General features: G+C 45.4%; 1 protein-coding gene across 1 annotated transcript in view; it reads right to left on the bottom strand.

Moving 5' to 3' along the window:
* LOC131665335 (F-actin-monooxygenase Mical) overlaps window positions 1-15,075 on the bottom strand; it is a 45,523-nt gene extending 30,448 nt beyond the window's left edge. The window contains exon 1 of the mRNA XM_058937169.1: window positions 14,570-15,075. The gene's annotated coding sequence lies outside the window, so the exon portion shown is untranslated. The remainder of the gene's footprint in view (window positions 1-14,569) is intronic.
* Between the last annotated feature and the right edge of the window lie 1,021 nt (window positions 15,076-16,096).

Genomic DNA, 16,096 nt, shown 5'->3' with positions numbered 1-16,096 from the left:
GTCATCAGATTTCCCAATGAAAAGCTCGAGCGACCCCCAAGGCTCCACTTTTCTCTTTGCCGCGCGCTCATATTCGTGAAAGACATAAGACACTCACGACGTCTTTTCATCGAGCGAGCGCTTTCCGTTGAATGGCCTCCGACGACGTACGAAGCCCGGCGAAAAGGGCATGCGATCGTATAATTTGATCGCTGGCTCCGTGGGAAAAGTCGATTTTCGCCGTGAGACCCTGTTTGCTGATCTTTCACGCGGCACATTTGATGCGCCGATTGCTGATTGAGTGATTTCAATTGCTGGCATTTGCGCGACCACAAGAACTTCCACAAGAGGCACATTGTGCAGAAGTTAGAATAATTTGCCCAGGCGGAAGTGCAAACTAGAGCAATTTTCTCGCCGCGATATATGAAATTTTCTCATTGCCGTGGACCATGAAAAGGCTGTTCTACCGTACGAATCGCCCGGGCACGAAAGAAAACATGTTTTTCCCTGCTCTGACGCTCCTCTCGGTTCAAGGTGAAATGGCCATCCTCGGCTGTGCAACGTACAATCGATATCCAATCGAATCATCATTCTACTTTTGTCTCTCGCAAGTGTAATCGCGCTCAAATTGACAAAATTGAATTCCCTCCGCTTTCTAGGCACAGGAAAAAAAAATTCAATCAAGTTTCACTTAGCTATAAAAGGGTTTGCGCGGACGATTTCTCGAAATCAAAAGAAAAAAAAACAAAGAAAAAAGGAAGAAAAGAAGAGTTTAAAGAGGGACTTTCTACATGGAAGAATCGCGTGTTGGCTGCAGTCGGAGAGACTAGTAGCGCATGACTATTACAACGAGAAGGCGCCGCGGCATTCTGAAATGCCTCTCTGACCCAATTAGGACTACTGGCACTGCTTCGTTTCGTCCGCTTTCCAATTAACAGCTGCTTAAACTATTGCGGCGCGGGGGAAGGGGGGGGGGGGGCATCGAGAAAAACGCTCGCTTCGACAATTAGCTCTCCCGCGTGGCTTCTCCAATCTCTTTCTTTCTTTGCATGGACTGTCGGTTCTTCGTACTATCAGCACGCGTACATCGGACGCTTTCCCGGATAGATGGAGCTTTCGTGGCTGCTGAAACTAACAATCGTGTTGTTGGGTTTAGTCGATACAGTCTAGGTGCCAAATGCAGGTGACGATATCAGTGCAAGATGAACTTCGTGTGAAGTCAATTTTGCAGGAAAAACAAATCAATCAAATTTTATTTCATCAACTCATATTTTAGTCAATTTCTAATTATAATTTGAATAACGCAATGAAATAATTCGGAATAATAAATTAGAAAGAAAGAAACAAAACTATAATTGGAACGAAAAAGTAGCCGTAGGTCAAGTTGCGTTGCCAAACGAACCAGTTCGAAAATTCTCCGTAACCGGCTTTGAGAAATTACATAATTTTCTTGCGCATTAGCTCAAAAAAACTCCAACGAGGAAACGAAAACACGCACCTTTCCTAACATTTCAGTTACAACCTAATCATTAAATAAAATCAAAACGTTTCCAATTAACGCTCTAAACGCCATAACGTTTTCAAAGGTCGCGCAATAAAAGCATCTCGAAAGTGCAAAAAATGCTCATTCCACCGTCACCATTGACGTCACGTACGCAAGCGTGGCGTCGCATCGCACGCCCAAGAGAGAGAGAGAGAGAGAAAAGCACGCGGGATGTCCCTTAACATCATGGGGAGCAACGGACAAAATGTTTGCTCTTTTTTCTGCTCCCTGGCTACTGAAACGTACGTCCGCTTTGTGCGACATCTTTGTTGGCGATTGACGCGTTGCGCGCGAACCTCGCGCTGACATCAGCTGGACATTTTTCAACAAAAACGTCACCGTAGTTGTCCGAATGTTGATGCGAATCACAATGCGAATACGCGCAAGTGGGAAAGGTTATAACTGTCGACTGATAATACAACGGTACGTCATCCGTCCACCCTATTTTCGTCGGAATTGATGTTGTTGCAACGGCGTATCCTTTTTTCCGTTCGGGGATATTATGCTCGGAAAACTCTCGTCCTTTTATGGGCGCTTTTTACGTAGTTTGCTTTTTATGTATTTCTCATTCGAAAAGTAACGTTCGACTCGCGCGTAAGATAACGCCGCCTTTTGTTAACGGCTTTATGCTCGCGCGTCTTTGAATGGCATTTATGACGCGCGAGTTCGTCATAAAGCACCAAGATGCTTTTCTTTTTCAGATAAAGAAAACATCGACCCCTTCATCTTGTTTTCTTTGTTAGAGGACCGAATTCGTCAAAATCCCAATGTATTCTATAATCGCGATGGACACATTTACCCTTCGACCCTACGTCCCCGTTTTAGCAACGAAGGAATGTGATTCGGCAGCGAGCCGCTTGTCTATATCGATTTTGGCGAGTGCCGGGGCGACGCACCGAAGCAGCTTTCGCCCGTCCAGCCGCCGCTCGCCCCCCTTTTCCGGCGTGCCGCCGCCGTCTGAAGCTTTGTCACGCGGCGACGCGCTCCGGGACTTTCAATTACGAGATGTTTGATGATGAGCTTTCGACGGGCGCCTCTCTTTTGTTCGCCGACGGCGAGCTTTGATTAGAATATTATCTTTTGATTTGAGCGTCGAGTCGGAAGCTGATACGCAGTCAGATAAGCCAGCTGGATTTCACCTGGTGCTCCATATTGCAATGACTTTTTGCCGGGACGCGCGTCGGCGCCTAAGGTCGACGATTTTAACTCTGCGCAAGATAGCTTCCGGGAAAAGAGAAAGAGAGGCTTGGAATGCGTGCGACCTGGAAACTATTCTATTTAAACGAGCATTTCACAATGCGTGTTTACCTCCCCTCCCCCCGCCCTTCCTCGCGCCGACCGTCGAGATTCTTTTTTGTTTACTTACAACGTGAAATGCAGTCACTTTGATGCACTTAGAGAAATTCGTCGACGTGCTTTGAGAATTCCAGGGTTTGTCGTCAATTTGTAAGACGTTAATTGCATAATTTATAACAATTTTGTTTTAATTTTATGGAAAGCGTATGTTTGAATGAATTTGAAGAGTAAATATTTAGATTATTTATTAATGTAATCCTCGATGGCGCTGTGAAAGAGCAAGTTAAAATTAATAACCTTCGAACGAGTACTTGTACAGATTGATGATTTGAATACGTAACTGAGAAATAAAAATTATGATGACAAATAAAGACTTTTTGAGGCTTTTTACATTAACTTTAATGACACTTCGATTATAAATCAAAATATTTATTTCGCTTTATATATTTACACGCTAGTAATTCTGTCTATAGTTGATTCAGGATTTTTATTAGTAGAAAGTTCGGATATATAACTTGAAAATAAATAATGACATCGTGAATTGAAAATGCCATCTACTGTTAGGTTTTCGCCTTTCAAACAAAGTTAAAAATCTGCTTCATGTTCCGATGCCAACTATGTAAGCTCATTGAAAAAAGCACTCTTCTCTTAAAAAACATTTAAAGACTCGAAGTTGAATATATTCAAGTAGATACAATAGAGAATTACAGGCATCTAAATCAGACAACGAACTCTCGAAACAATTCCCTGCGCACGCGACCCTTTTATCGTCCATCCAACCATCGCACAAAATCACCATTGTATAAAATCCCTACCACACGGTCAGTCGCCCCTTCATCTATAATCCTCTATAATCCACGCGAAAAATGTAACGATAAATACAATCCTCGCACCCGCGCAGGACAGAGCGAGCTTAGTTAGAAAACGTCCATGCGGCAATTCAAACGTGGGTTTGGGCGAGCGAGTCAACGAACTTTGCACGCTCACACTCGCATGCGACGTTTCTTTTGCTCCGTCTCGTGCGTTGAATTGTATTTAATTTTTCTTTTGTATAGCAGCGGCGCAGCGCGAATGAGCGAACGCGTTTGTAGGTGCTAATTGGATTAATTGCGATGGCTTTTAGGAAGCAGCATTTTTCGCGCGTACGCGTAACTATGCTAGTACGATTCGATAGAAATAAGCGTAACTTTATATACCGACTCACAAGCGTTTTCGGTGAGCCACCGAAAAAAAAACAAGTGCGACACCTTTCTGTCGTAGCAGGTCAGCCGCGTGAAATCGCTTAGTTAGCCACCGATCGATCGCGAGCCGACCATCAAACGACGAATAAGGAGAGGGGTGAGAGAAGCCATTCTCCGCCAGCTCCGCATACGTACGCGCGTCGATTATATTCTTTGAGCGATCCTTGCTCGAGGTCAACCGTGACAAAACCACGCGCGCGCGCAGGTGTATTTTATTTTGGTCATGCATATGGTTGCGTAACGAGATTATGACAAACGGCGCGAGCTGTAACGCAACCTTCGGTCGATAATAATTGGGTTAACGCACTGTCACGCGTGAGCGTGGACAATTCATCAATCACTCAGATGCGAAATCGACGAGAGAGACAGGTAATGCGAGACAAAACGCTTGGTTCTGTTGCGTGTTGGCTTTCCGACTGTCGCTTCGCAGTATCCGTTCGCGTACAGCCTTCGCTTACAGTGTTTCTCTTTTCAAATTGATGCACTCGCGACAACCGGTGTACGTGTAAGAGCGCCGACGTTTGATTTTCTCGTCCACCAGCGAGCTCCTTTCCCTTCGCAGTGCACTTATTTACAAAACATCCGGTCTCGCAAGGTGTGCGGAAAGTGTCGGCACGGCCTCTAATTAACAAGCGTCGGCACGTGAGCAAGAATCACGGGATATAGCGATCTCTGCGATTTAACGAACATTGCGAGCACGTGATCCTCACGGCACGGCGAAACTGAAAACTACATGGCGCCGCCGACTTTGGCCGACGTTTATGTTGTGCTAAGTGCGCACGCGACGCGCCGAATGAAGTTTATTTTCAAGCTGATGCTTTTAATATGGCAAATAAAGTTATCAGAAGCGAGCGCTCTGCAGCACATCAAGTGGGAAGAGGAAATAATTTGATACACGGTATAAATAAATTGTTGACTAATGCTATGTTGACGACAGAGATGGTTTAATTTTGGATTGAAGTTGCATTTGATTTTGAGAAGCCGCAAAGCTTTGGCGATTTATCATTTCGAGAAACGTTGTCGTCTATTTTCAAGCTGAAGCTCCGCTACGAATTCATCGACTCGTGGAATAATTCACTGTGAGAACTTTGCGCTAACGACTTATTTCTTAGCCGTGATTTTGCATTCACGCCGCGGTATCGTTTTCTAAAATGTTATTGTGATTCTTAATAAGTATTCCTTCGAAGCGAGAAATCTTACATCTCTTCTTACAATACAAAAGATGTGTTTTGCGCTTGAGAAATTTTCCGTTAAGTGTGCAAACAACGGCTATTTAGAAGAAATCCCATCCGCAAGACGAAAGCTTCTATGAACACAACGTCAACCCCACGTCTCGCATCGTACGCAAAATATAATTTTGCAAGCTAACCCACATAACGAAAAATAAGCGAAGAGTTAGAAGCTAGCGCGGTGCAGCTCCACGGAAACAAGCGTGTAACCTGTCGACCAGCGCATCGACGACGACGACGAGCCGTTGCGGGAGAATCGCGTGAACTGCTTTCCAGTAAATCGCAAACTTTTGTGGGATCGATACATTGGCTTCTGTACCTTTCGCGATAGAGGCGCGCTGTCAGTTACCGTCACACGGAGAGAACGGCCGTCAAAGGCGACAACCTCAGCTCGAGAGCGGGGGATGGCTTTTCGAGAAACGCGCTCCTGTATACGTAGGCGGGCTAATCGAGCGAGGCGAAAATAAGCGCGGCCAAGCGGCGAGGTTAGGACCGACTGACGGCGCAAAGAACAGCAGTTTCATCGCGTCGATTAATCATCGGCGGTAAGCCCGCAATCATTGCACCGCTGCCCCGGCACTTATCGAGAGAGAGAGAGAAGGAAAGACGGCAATCGCGTCGGGAGCGCGCGACGCCATCGAATGAAAATTACACGCTCCGCGCGATTTTGGCATTACGCTGACGATAATTTTCTACTCGAACGCGGCCCGCGCGCGTCTCGAGCCGACGAGCCGAGCGTCGCACGTTCGAATGAGAAAATCGCGCGCGCGACGGTCTTTCAATTATTCCACACTGGCGATACGGATAATCGGAGTCAATTCGAGGGAGCTCGGCACCGTTGGACTGCAAAATAGAGACGAGCGGCCCATCGTACGAAAGCCGGCGCGTCATCTCGCGTGCAATGGAATCGTCAGGAGCGCTGATTTCATCGATCAGTCGGCGGAATCACGACTATACGCGTCGATAATCGTTCGCCGCGCTTTGCAATCATCGTCCTCTCACGAGCATGATACCTTTTCTTCCTGCTCGCTTAAACAAAATCGGTCCACTCCTTTCTTTAGAAGCCGAATATTCGTCACGACGTGTAATTTCGGGGGAATGGGGACGCGGCGTCAAGAAAACTGGCGAAACTCCTCGTAAATTTTCACCGCGTAAACGTGCGCGAGCCGAGGAAGCGTCGTGGGCACGGAACGTTATTTTCTAATAATAGAAGAGAGCAACAGTGCCGCGGTCGGAGCGCGGGATAAAGCCGTTACGATAAAAAGTCGAAGGCCAAGAAAAGCAGAGTGATTCAGACCCAAGCGACGACAACTCGGCCGCGCGTAGCCTTTTTTTCGGATCAATGCAGCTCCAAAATAACCGCGTTCGCTTGCGGACGGACCAGATTTACGCGTGGGACCTCGCGATAAGGACGGAGTCGTATGTAGCGTAACGCAATGTGAAATGGCACGCTTATCGCTTTCATCGGAAAAATGACTATGCGTGCGCGTAAATGCTTTCTTAAACCTAGACCGTTCGTCTCTCTTAACTTAAGAGGAAACAATCTTGAATCGCTTAGTTTGAGAAACCAATTTTCTAATTGAAAAAGAAAAGTTTCTTGATATGCAAAACGGCACCGAAAGAGCAAATACTCTAAGCTGGAATTTGTGAAATCTCTTAAGAACCTATTTCAATTGGAGATGCGAAAAAAAAATACAAACTCTTTGAAGAAACAGCTCCGAAACTCGTTTGTTCGTGTAATGAAATTCCAAAAAGATGAAAAAGCAGCCGCAGCGAATGGTACGGTCCAATCATTCGAATCACCGTAGAAGAACTCGATCGAACTCTCGCTTAGAGCGTCTGGAAGTCTGCACAAGCGCCGAAAGTTAGAGGGGTATCCATCAAAAAGCCGCCTCGTCTGGCGAGACGCAGGGGAGCTGCCATAAAGACGACAGCGGACAACGAGGGGTGGCTGCGAGATATCGAACAACATCGTTCGTTTGTCTGGTCTTAGCGGAAAAGCCATGCAGTAGGCTCGTCAATTAAAGCGAGAAAGCTGGCTTTTCTATCGATATCCCCGCGCGAGTGAAATCCTCGCGTGTGCATTTATCTCCTTTTTTTTCTAAAAATAAATAGGAAAAATGTGTCTCCCTGCTGAGAGCGAGAGAGAGAGAGAGAGAGAGAAAGTGATGCTCTCAAACAGTTACGGTTACTTTTAATTATTGTATATAGCGAGTAAAGCGTGTTCCAGCTGTTGGAGATGGGGACTCTCTTTTTAAAGAGAAGGCTACTGTCAGTCGAGTTGACATTTCTCTTTTTTTTCGCGAATTGGATATTGCTTGTTTCAGTTACTGAGTGTTTGCTTTATGAAGTGTTGAAATTATTGCTTCTCTGATTATCCGTAGGTCCTTGGAAGGTGAATGAATGGAGAATCATGCTACGATGTTAAAAAATAAATATACGCTACAAATAATGATGCTCGGTTGCGTATACGAATCGTATCGTTTCATTGTGAAAGTAACGATCGTAAATAAATTTAAGTTGTAACGAAAACCAAATGTCAGATTGAACCATTAAAAATAGTCGAAATTTCATCCGCAATCAATCAAACCCCGAATACATTTCGCAGAAGACGAATCATCATCAGTGCAAAACAATCCTCCAGCAGCATCCGCATGATATTTTGCGGTTGTCTTACCTAATCGCCAATTTAAACAAAACAGCACCTCTCGGCTGCCAAGCAAAAGATACACTGGAGATTCCTCTCATTAGAGGGGCATATGCGGAGGCAAGATGGGCTTACGTAAAAAGATGATGATCGATCGCGCAGCACGCCGCTTTCACTCTACGGGCGGTTTTGTATTGCGATTGGAAGGGTCGCCGACATTCGACGGCCTTTTGTCTGCTCCGGAAGCTTCGCCGGGCTGAAATCTGAAGCTGGCTAGACGCGCGCTCATCGACGCCGGCAGCTCGCGCGCGAGCAACGCAGCCGCCGTGCAGTTGCGCGGAAATGCAAGCGCGCAGCGCTGCAACGACAGCCGCTGTCGTATAATGTGCGCGAGAGGAACGTGGTATAAACGCGCGCCGAGAGAAAGAACAACACGGTGAGCGCGTGCGCGCCTAAGTGCGTGAGCCGCGAATCTTTTCGGACCGCGAGGAAAACAAGAAGAGCATCGGTTAGGTACTCTTGCCTCGCGAGCTCGCTGCAATATTCATTGGTCGCGAAAAAGAAAGCAAAATAAAGAAGAAAAAGGTAAACGAGATGTGGGTCGTCTCGACGCTCATTTTCTGCAGTTCGCTTTCAATGCTTTTCCTTGAAACTGCAGAAACGCCGACGTTCATGTTTATCCGTAATTGCGACCTGGTGAGGATCATTGCTGGCTGTTACGTGGAATCGTTGGTCGGAAAAATATTCAAGCGCGATATCGATCCGCCGTCAAAAACTTCACGATGAACAAGAGAAACAACAAAGGGAAAAGTAGAGGCAGCGAGACCTTGGAACGTCCAAGATTTTCGACCGCTCTAATATTCATCATCGAGCTGTACGTTTCTCTCTCCACGCGCGTATAGTCATTGTAATCCCACGAGGCAATACAACGACAATGACGTTCCATATAGAGAAACAGCCACTTGCGTAGGATACGTAATGTCGTGGTTGGGGATAACACGTGCGTTTGTTCGTTCGATTCAGGGCCGATATCGAAGCGAGGACGGGCCTTCTGCGAGAATTCACCTGCGCTTTGGCTCCTCGCGCGGAGGAGCAACTGCATAAGCGTGTCAGCGGGTGGCGCATAGGGCGTTGCCTCTCCCTCTCTCTCTCTCTCTCTCTCTCTCTCTCTCTCTCTCTCTCTCTCTCTCTCTCTCTCTCTCTCTCTCTCTCTCTCTCTCTCTCTCTCTCTCTCTGTCTTGGCGTCCATTATCTTGGCTTGCGAATTCACGCCGAATCGATCGACCGGACAATCGTTCACGCGCGCACGGTGGGTTTCTCTCGAGTTGAATAAAAAGCATCGATGCAAGCTGTCGAAGCGCGAGTAACAACAACTCACTCAGGAACATCGCGAGCGTGACTCTGCGCGATTCCGAGGCGCTCGAGTGGCGTTTTTGACGACGGCGCACGCTGAAAGAAGGTCCAATGAGTCACTTAGGCTGCGCGAGCGCGCGCGCGCGACAATGGGGCATTCTGATCGTGTTGTCATCGAAAAGATTTGCTCATTGTCTTGAACAATCGCTCTCGCTCGCTGTTTAATGGGACGTGCCGCGACTCCTATTCTTCCCTTCGTTCCTCGCGCATTAGATTTGCAAATTTGCTTTTTTCTTTTACGATCACGCGTGCGTTTTCGATGGAAGTGCAGGACGTCGTGCATAAGCAGAACTTGTTTAAGCAAACGAGACTTACAAATTAGTCTGTCGAGCTTGAGTTCTATCGTTTGCAACTTACCTGAGACAGAGAAACGAATGAATGCGAATTAGTACAATTGATCATCTATCGAGATATCGAAGCGTTATTAAAAATAATTAAAAACGCGTGCGTTTTTCGTACAGAAACCAATGTCGCCTGTAAACTAAATGGAAAACATTCCCCTCGCGTACTTGACAATTGCACGCGTTCCCATATTCGCAGCTGAAAAAAAAATCGAATGATCTCGCTTCAAGTAACTTACGTGCTGCTAAAATAAGAAATAATAAATGAAAAGAAAAGAGAGCTCAGCTACAACGTGTCCGGAAGGAAAAGAACAAAACAGAATCAACAGCGCGTCGTCTAATTTCGAGGACAAAGGCCGCGTCGATATATATAAACACGGCAGTAGCCTAATGAAAAATCGACTGGCTTCTTTTCTCTCTTCCTATTCGAGTGTCGAGCTGCCTGTCAATGCTCGATTATACTCTTCGTGCGGTTTATAATGCGCAAGTTTCTCGAACCCGCGCCTCCCTTGATTGTTCGACGCGCGCGGCACAACAGGTCCCCTCATTTTCGGGAGCGACGCGTCGTCTCGTCGGTCGATTATTCAACGGCACGCGTGATTAAGAAACGAGGAGAAAAGCGCGGACATCCTTGGGCGAGCACGCCGATAGCCTGGTGCGCGCGAGTGATAAGACATATAGCGCGAGCGAGTCTTATTTTTTCTCTTTTCCACCGAGATTATTACCGTTTCGTAATGGTTGCACGTTCCCATGCGCGCACACACGTCCTTTTCCTTTGACGATTGGGAATTGCGCTCTTTTTTCCTTCTTTAGTTCTCTCGAGTTTCTAATTATTCTAATGTTTCTTTCGCTCGCCCAATGATACACTGCAAAGATGCATTTTTTGCAAGTTAGAATTCTCATTTTTTGATGTCGCGGAATAGGATCATCATCCTGCTAGTTATGACGGTCTCTTTTTTTTAACGTTATATCCAATATTTTTCCAGCTTTTCCAGTGAATCGCGTTAAAAAAATGGCATTCCAATTTCAAAGCCCGTCTATTCATGATTTGTAACTGTTTCACAGAAACTCTTGTCTTTCAGTGAAATGAGCAATAACAATTCAATCCACAATTCCTTGAAAAAAAAAAAAAAAAAGAAAGAAAAAAACCACAACTACTCGTCGCGTCACGCTTGAAAAGCATCGCGATTCAAAAATCCCGCTTACGCGAATAAAAATGGTGACGCGGGTTTCCTCGAAAGCACCTTAAATCAGTTGTAAACCCAGTTGCCGCTGCGAGGGAAAAGCCTTTGCGCGGTGTACACCAGCAGCAGCGGCAGCAGCAGCACTCCTTGCAATTAGCTGATACACGAGCACCGCGTGTACACTATCCCCACCTCTCACCCAGTCACGTGCATGTGGTCTGTGTGCAGTAGCCTTTCTCGTCCTTCTACGGGAGCGGATTCCGATCCGCTTTGCCGAGGAAATTTAGATTTTATGGAAAACTCAATCTCGTCTACGCACCCCCGACGATACAGCCCTCGGCTCCTCTTCTCGGAAAACAAAGGAAAAATACATCTTGCGGTTGTTAGCATTCGACGCCACGAGTATATAATTTCATTGTGCGTTTTATGCGAACGACGGCTTCGCAGGTCGAATAAAATTTTATTTGCATTCCAAAATCTTCCGGGCCGCGCGACCTTCTTTTTGTTGGTTTTTTTCCTGTCGACGCTTGGTTTTCGCCAGTCAGTCGCGCAGCGCACGTGCGGAAACGTAAGGACGCTCTAATTCACTTTAGCGATCGGTATGATTTCGCACGCTGCTTGCACTTTAATCTGGGATTCGAACAAAAGAGCCTCGCTTCGATGAACCATAAGACAAAAACAGACGCGATACGAGCGACAATGAGTCCGTAAACGCGCGAGAATCGATGGAAAATTAACGAGAAAGAAAAAAGGAAATGCTCACGTGCCTATTTGTCAGAGCAGTGAACGAACGTTCATTCGTTTCGCGATCCGTACGTGAGATTTTTCGAGAGCGCAGTGGCGATATACTTCGCCGCCGTACGACTTTTATCTTTTCTTCCTCTCACTACGCGAGCTAGTGGCAGATATATATTTGCTGATCGCCAGCCGTAGACAACAGCGTGACTGAGAATACAAATGCCCAAGCGATTATTGGATGTTTATTTTCGTATTTATCTTGCGCAGAACTACCGTTAGTTGAAGTTTTGTTTAAATTGGACTTTTTCTTTAACGTTCACATTCACTTAACTCGGATGAATAATTGTAGAATCGTTCAGCGTGAAAGATATGAATGTACCATTATTTTGAAGCACGGCTGCAACAGCATTTCAACAAGAAACAATCTCTTGAGAAAACCAATCGGATCCAATTGAGACTTTTACCTGCAATCGAGTTAATCGCACGCGGACGAAGCAGCACTCGCTTCCGTGTTAAAAACCAAAAAATTCAGTCGAGAAAAAACCACTACCGTAATAAAGCGTGTATAACATTATCAGACCGTAACGGAGCGTAAAAAAAACCAAAAAAAAAAACGAGCAATTGAAGAACCGATGGAGCGCTGAAAACCTCGTTTTCTCTCTCTCGCTACTCACCTGTCGCTAATAAACACAGAGACATAATGATACGACTTACGCTTGTTTGGATTTTAAACCGCCCCCTTCTCTTTTAACGAACGACAGTTTTCACTCGTATATGGGTTCGCATAAAAACAGATGTTTTCTTTCCTTCGAAAGTTACGTTTATCTTTCCAGCTTGCCGCCCTTATCAAAGCGGATTAGCGATAAATCCAAGACACAAGTAATTCCTGTTTATTCCAGCATTGGAATTTCAAACGGCGGCGAAATTTGCGAAACGCACACGCGCGCGCCACGCGAATGAATCCATATAAGTCGAATGGTCTTTGCGCAAATCCTAAAACAGCTGTCGCGCTTGAGAAAGGAGCGCGTGTTACATTGTACGGATGTGGCGTGGGCAACTGAATGTCGTCGTGGTCGTCGCTCGCCTCCGCACCAAGCAGCTGATTATTAATGAGTGACGTATCGCTTATTTTCCCAATGGCGGCGTACGGCCACTTTCCTTTCGTAAGTGTGTGTGTGTACGAGAGTCGTCGAGGTTTCGCGTGTCACAGGATGTTTTTCCTTTCGCTGCAGAAACGACGAAAATTGAAATGGATAGGAAGTTGACGACGCGATAGCTGAGCGCGAGTCTGGTTGCCGGACGAGAATCGAATTTCGCAAATCGAGACACTGCTTTTGAGGCGGCGAGCTACGAATTGTCACGGAAAAGGCCCACTTTCCGCGAGCGACACAGCTCGGTGAGAAAATTGAAAAGCGCCGCCGCGCGATGAAAATTATCGGACGCCAAGCTAGCAATTCCAGCGAGGCTTGTGTACTCTTCGCAATCACGCTTAATTTCTGTGCCCGTAATAAAGAATCGAATGAGACGTCGCTTCCGTCAATCTCGCGGCGCGAAGTCGCAACGGTTCGTCGAGCGCTCCGACCCGTCATTTGCCAATCGTTTGCTTTTTTTTTTCTTTCGGCTGGAATCTCGTCGACGTATTCACGCGCATTGCTGGCTTTTTGCGCGATCGCGACGATGGCATGCACGTGTTGCCGCGCGTGCCCACCACCTGCACGTTTGATTTTACACTTGCCGATAAGGGAAAAGCCGGCGATTTCCTTTCGCGACGGGGGCTTTACGTCAAAGCCAAGCTCTTCAAATCCATCGCTTGCGGCATTGATCGAGTCGAACGTTTTATTCGTCACTGTTAAGATAATTAGCAAACGCATCGTCTGCCAGCCAAAGAACGTAAACAAATTGCGCGGTAGATTGGCAACATTAAAAATAACTCACTCGCTTGATTAGCCGATTATCCGTGAGCCTCGTTCGATTATCATCGCGCGTACGAAGAAATTGATACACCGTCGTATGAACATAAAACCCGCGTGATTATTCGAAAGCTCGTATAACAATCGAACAGAGCGCGTTGGTGTTCTATAACTTGTCTAATCGATCGTATATGTGCCTACTTAGCAATTTCACTCGTCGCAGTTATCCCAGAAAAGGAAAAAAAAATTATCGTGGAAATGACAACTGACACCATCGTGAAAATAAAACTATTATTATACGCGCTTATTACGTAAAAACGTGCTTCTCGCGTAAAATGGCAGCTAGCAAGTTCATCGTCCCAGTTCCCGTAGAATTTGATTAGCAGCGTGTACGACCCTTTAAGCGTTGATACTTTATGGTTTTCCATGTGCGTGCAGCAAAAAAAAATACATTTCTCTCTCTATCTCTTTCTGTCTCGGTAAAAGTATACACATAGCTACGCGTGAGTATTGTGCGAAGAAAGAAAATTGCGATGCGCGCGCGTAATTATCGACCATGAACTGCACTCACGAGCAAAGCGCACTGCTGCTGTGGGGCTCTGCTCTCCTGCCTACGGATAAATATAAAAATCTGCATTTCTCGCTCGGCTGCTGGAGCGCGAGCATTGACTCCTCGCTCGCGTTCGCCACTCTCGCCAGGCAAAAGATAAGGCTATTGTACGGTGACGAGTGGAGATCCTACGTGCCGTACAACAGCAGCAGCGGTCAATGAATTGAATCAGTGAATAATCACATATACGCACGATTACTCTCGCTCTCTCTCTTTCGCCGTGTGTGTATGTTGCGATTGATTCACGGAGAGTAAATATATGTTAATCATATTGTTGACATTTCGCAACAAACAATTTCGAAATTTGTTTACTCGATCATATTAACAACTGGCACAACAGCAGCTTGTTATCCTCGCGAGAGAGCAGAAAGATACACAAAACAGAACGCACATAGCCACACTCACGCGTCAGAATAGCACATTACAAATGATCCTCACTTTCGTCCTGATCAGTAGCAGAGTCGTGGGTAGGTTACAGCAGGAACAACTTCGGCAGCAGCAGCGGAGAGCAGAAAAAAAAAGGCAATGCTCGCGCATACCAAGCGCTTGAAGACTCTCACACGCCCAAAGGAGTGAGAGAGCAACAGCAGCAGCCAGCGCGTGTCGTCTCCTTTTGCTGCGGTTCTCTTCGACGCTGTAATATCTCTCTCGCACTAATATAATCCCAGGCGGAGTTAATACACTACAACTCCTCGATACACGCACCTCCTCGTTGTCGTCATGTCGCGTGCGCGCACGCGTCACCGAGACGATTCACCAGTTTCAGCTCTCTCTCTCTTTTCTTTCTCTCTCTGTACTACGATGCGGGTTTTTATTTTTTCTTATCGCACGATATGGGCAAGAGAAAGAAAAGAGAGCAAACAACCGGCCTCAACGTACGACGGCTTCTCACAGACGACTGACCGAAACTTTACTCGCTGGATGGTTGGCAGGTTGGCTGCGGCTACGGCTGCCTGCCTGCCAGTGCCTGCTGCTGTTACTTTGCGCCGCGACAGCACGCGCACTCTGCAGGAGAGAGAAAGAGAGAGAGAGAGAGAGAGAGAGAGACAGAAAGAAAGTATTACCTCGCTTGACGCTTGAAACGATGAATGTGCCGCTGCCGGCTTTCTGCAAACACTTGTGCTGACATCTGTTGAGTGAAACGTTTGTGTTATGTTGGTCAGTCAGGTAGGTTTAATGCAAGTCAGCTGATTTTTTGTTTTTATTTACAATACGAATGTTATCATAAACAATGTACTGTGTGGTTTTAAATCGAGAGTATTAGGTTTCAAAACATGTCATTCACCAGTTTGACCTGGAAACTTATAATTCTTATATTATATTTGATTTTCTTTAGCTATTTATGAGGTTGATCGCTATAAATAAAACAAATAAAATATTTATTATCCAAAAAATTATAATTCTGAATAATTTTTCTTTCATTTGAGAAGTTGTGGTGATTTAAATCTTCTTTCAAATATTATCGACATTTGTGTCCATTAGACGATATTGTCACGCGAAATGAAAGTGTGAATAATGGATTATATATTAATTAATTGATATGATTCATCCATTACGTATCTCCTTTTGTTATTCTCGAGAAGACAAATTTCTTTAACGTCTACATTGAAATTTTTCAACACAATTTTGGACGATAAAATCTAAAACATGAGTATATCAGTATAACTGCATATTTACTTACCAATGAATAATATTATTAGTTATATCTCATAGCTAATCATGGGAACATTTAATTAATATTTAATTATTAAATTTTCAATTTCGCCAATGAAAGTTTTGATCTATATTCATGCAGTAAAATGAATACGAAAGAGATGAACGCGCGAAGCGCATTAAATATCATAAACACGATATAACATATAATTTTATTGAAATATAATTTGTTATCGGCATGACGTAAAATTATGTTTCACCCAAAAATGCAGACCCTTCATACATTTGACACGTTTTGTTTAAACGTAAAAC

Source organism: Phymastichus coffea, unplaced genomic scaffold, assembly GCF_024137745.1.
Source record: "Phymastichus coffea isolate CEN01 unplaced genomic scaffold, Cenicafe_Pcof_1.1 PCOF00050, whole genome shotgun sequence".
In the NCBI taxonomy this organism is placed as follows: Eukaryota; Metazoa; Arthropoda; class Insecta; order Hymenoptera; family Eulophidae; genus Phymastichus; species Phymastichus coffea.
The sequence above is the reverse complement of the archived record's forward strand: the minus strand, read 5'-3'. Positions and strand labels throughout refer to the sequence as shown.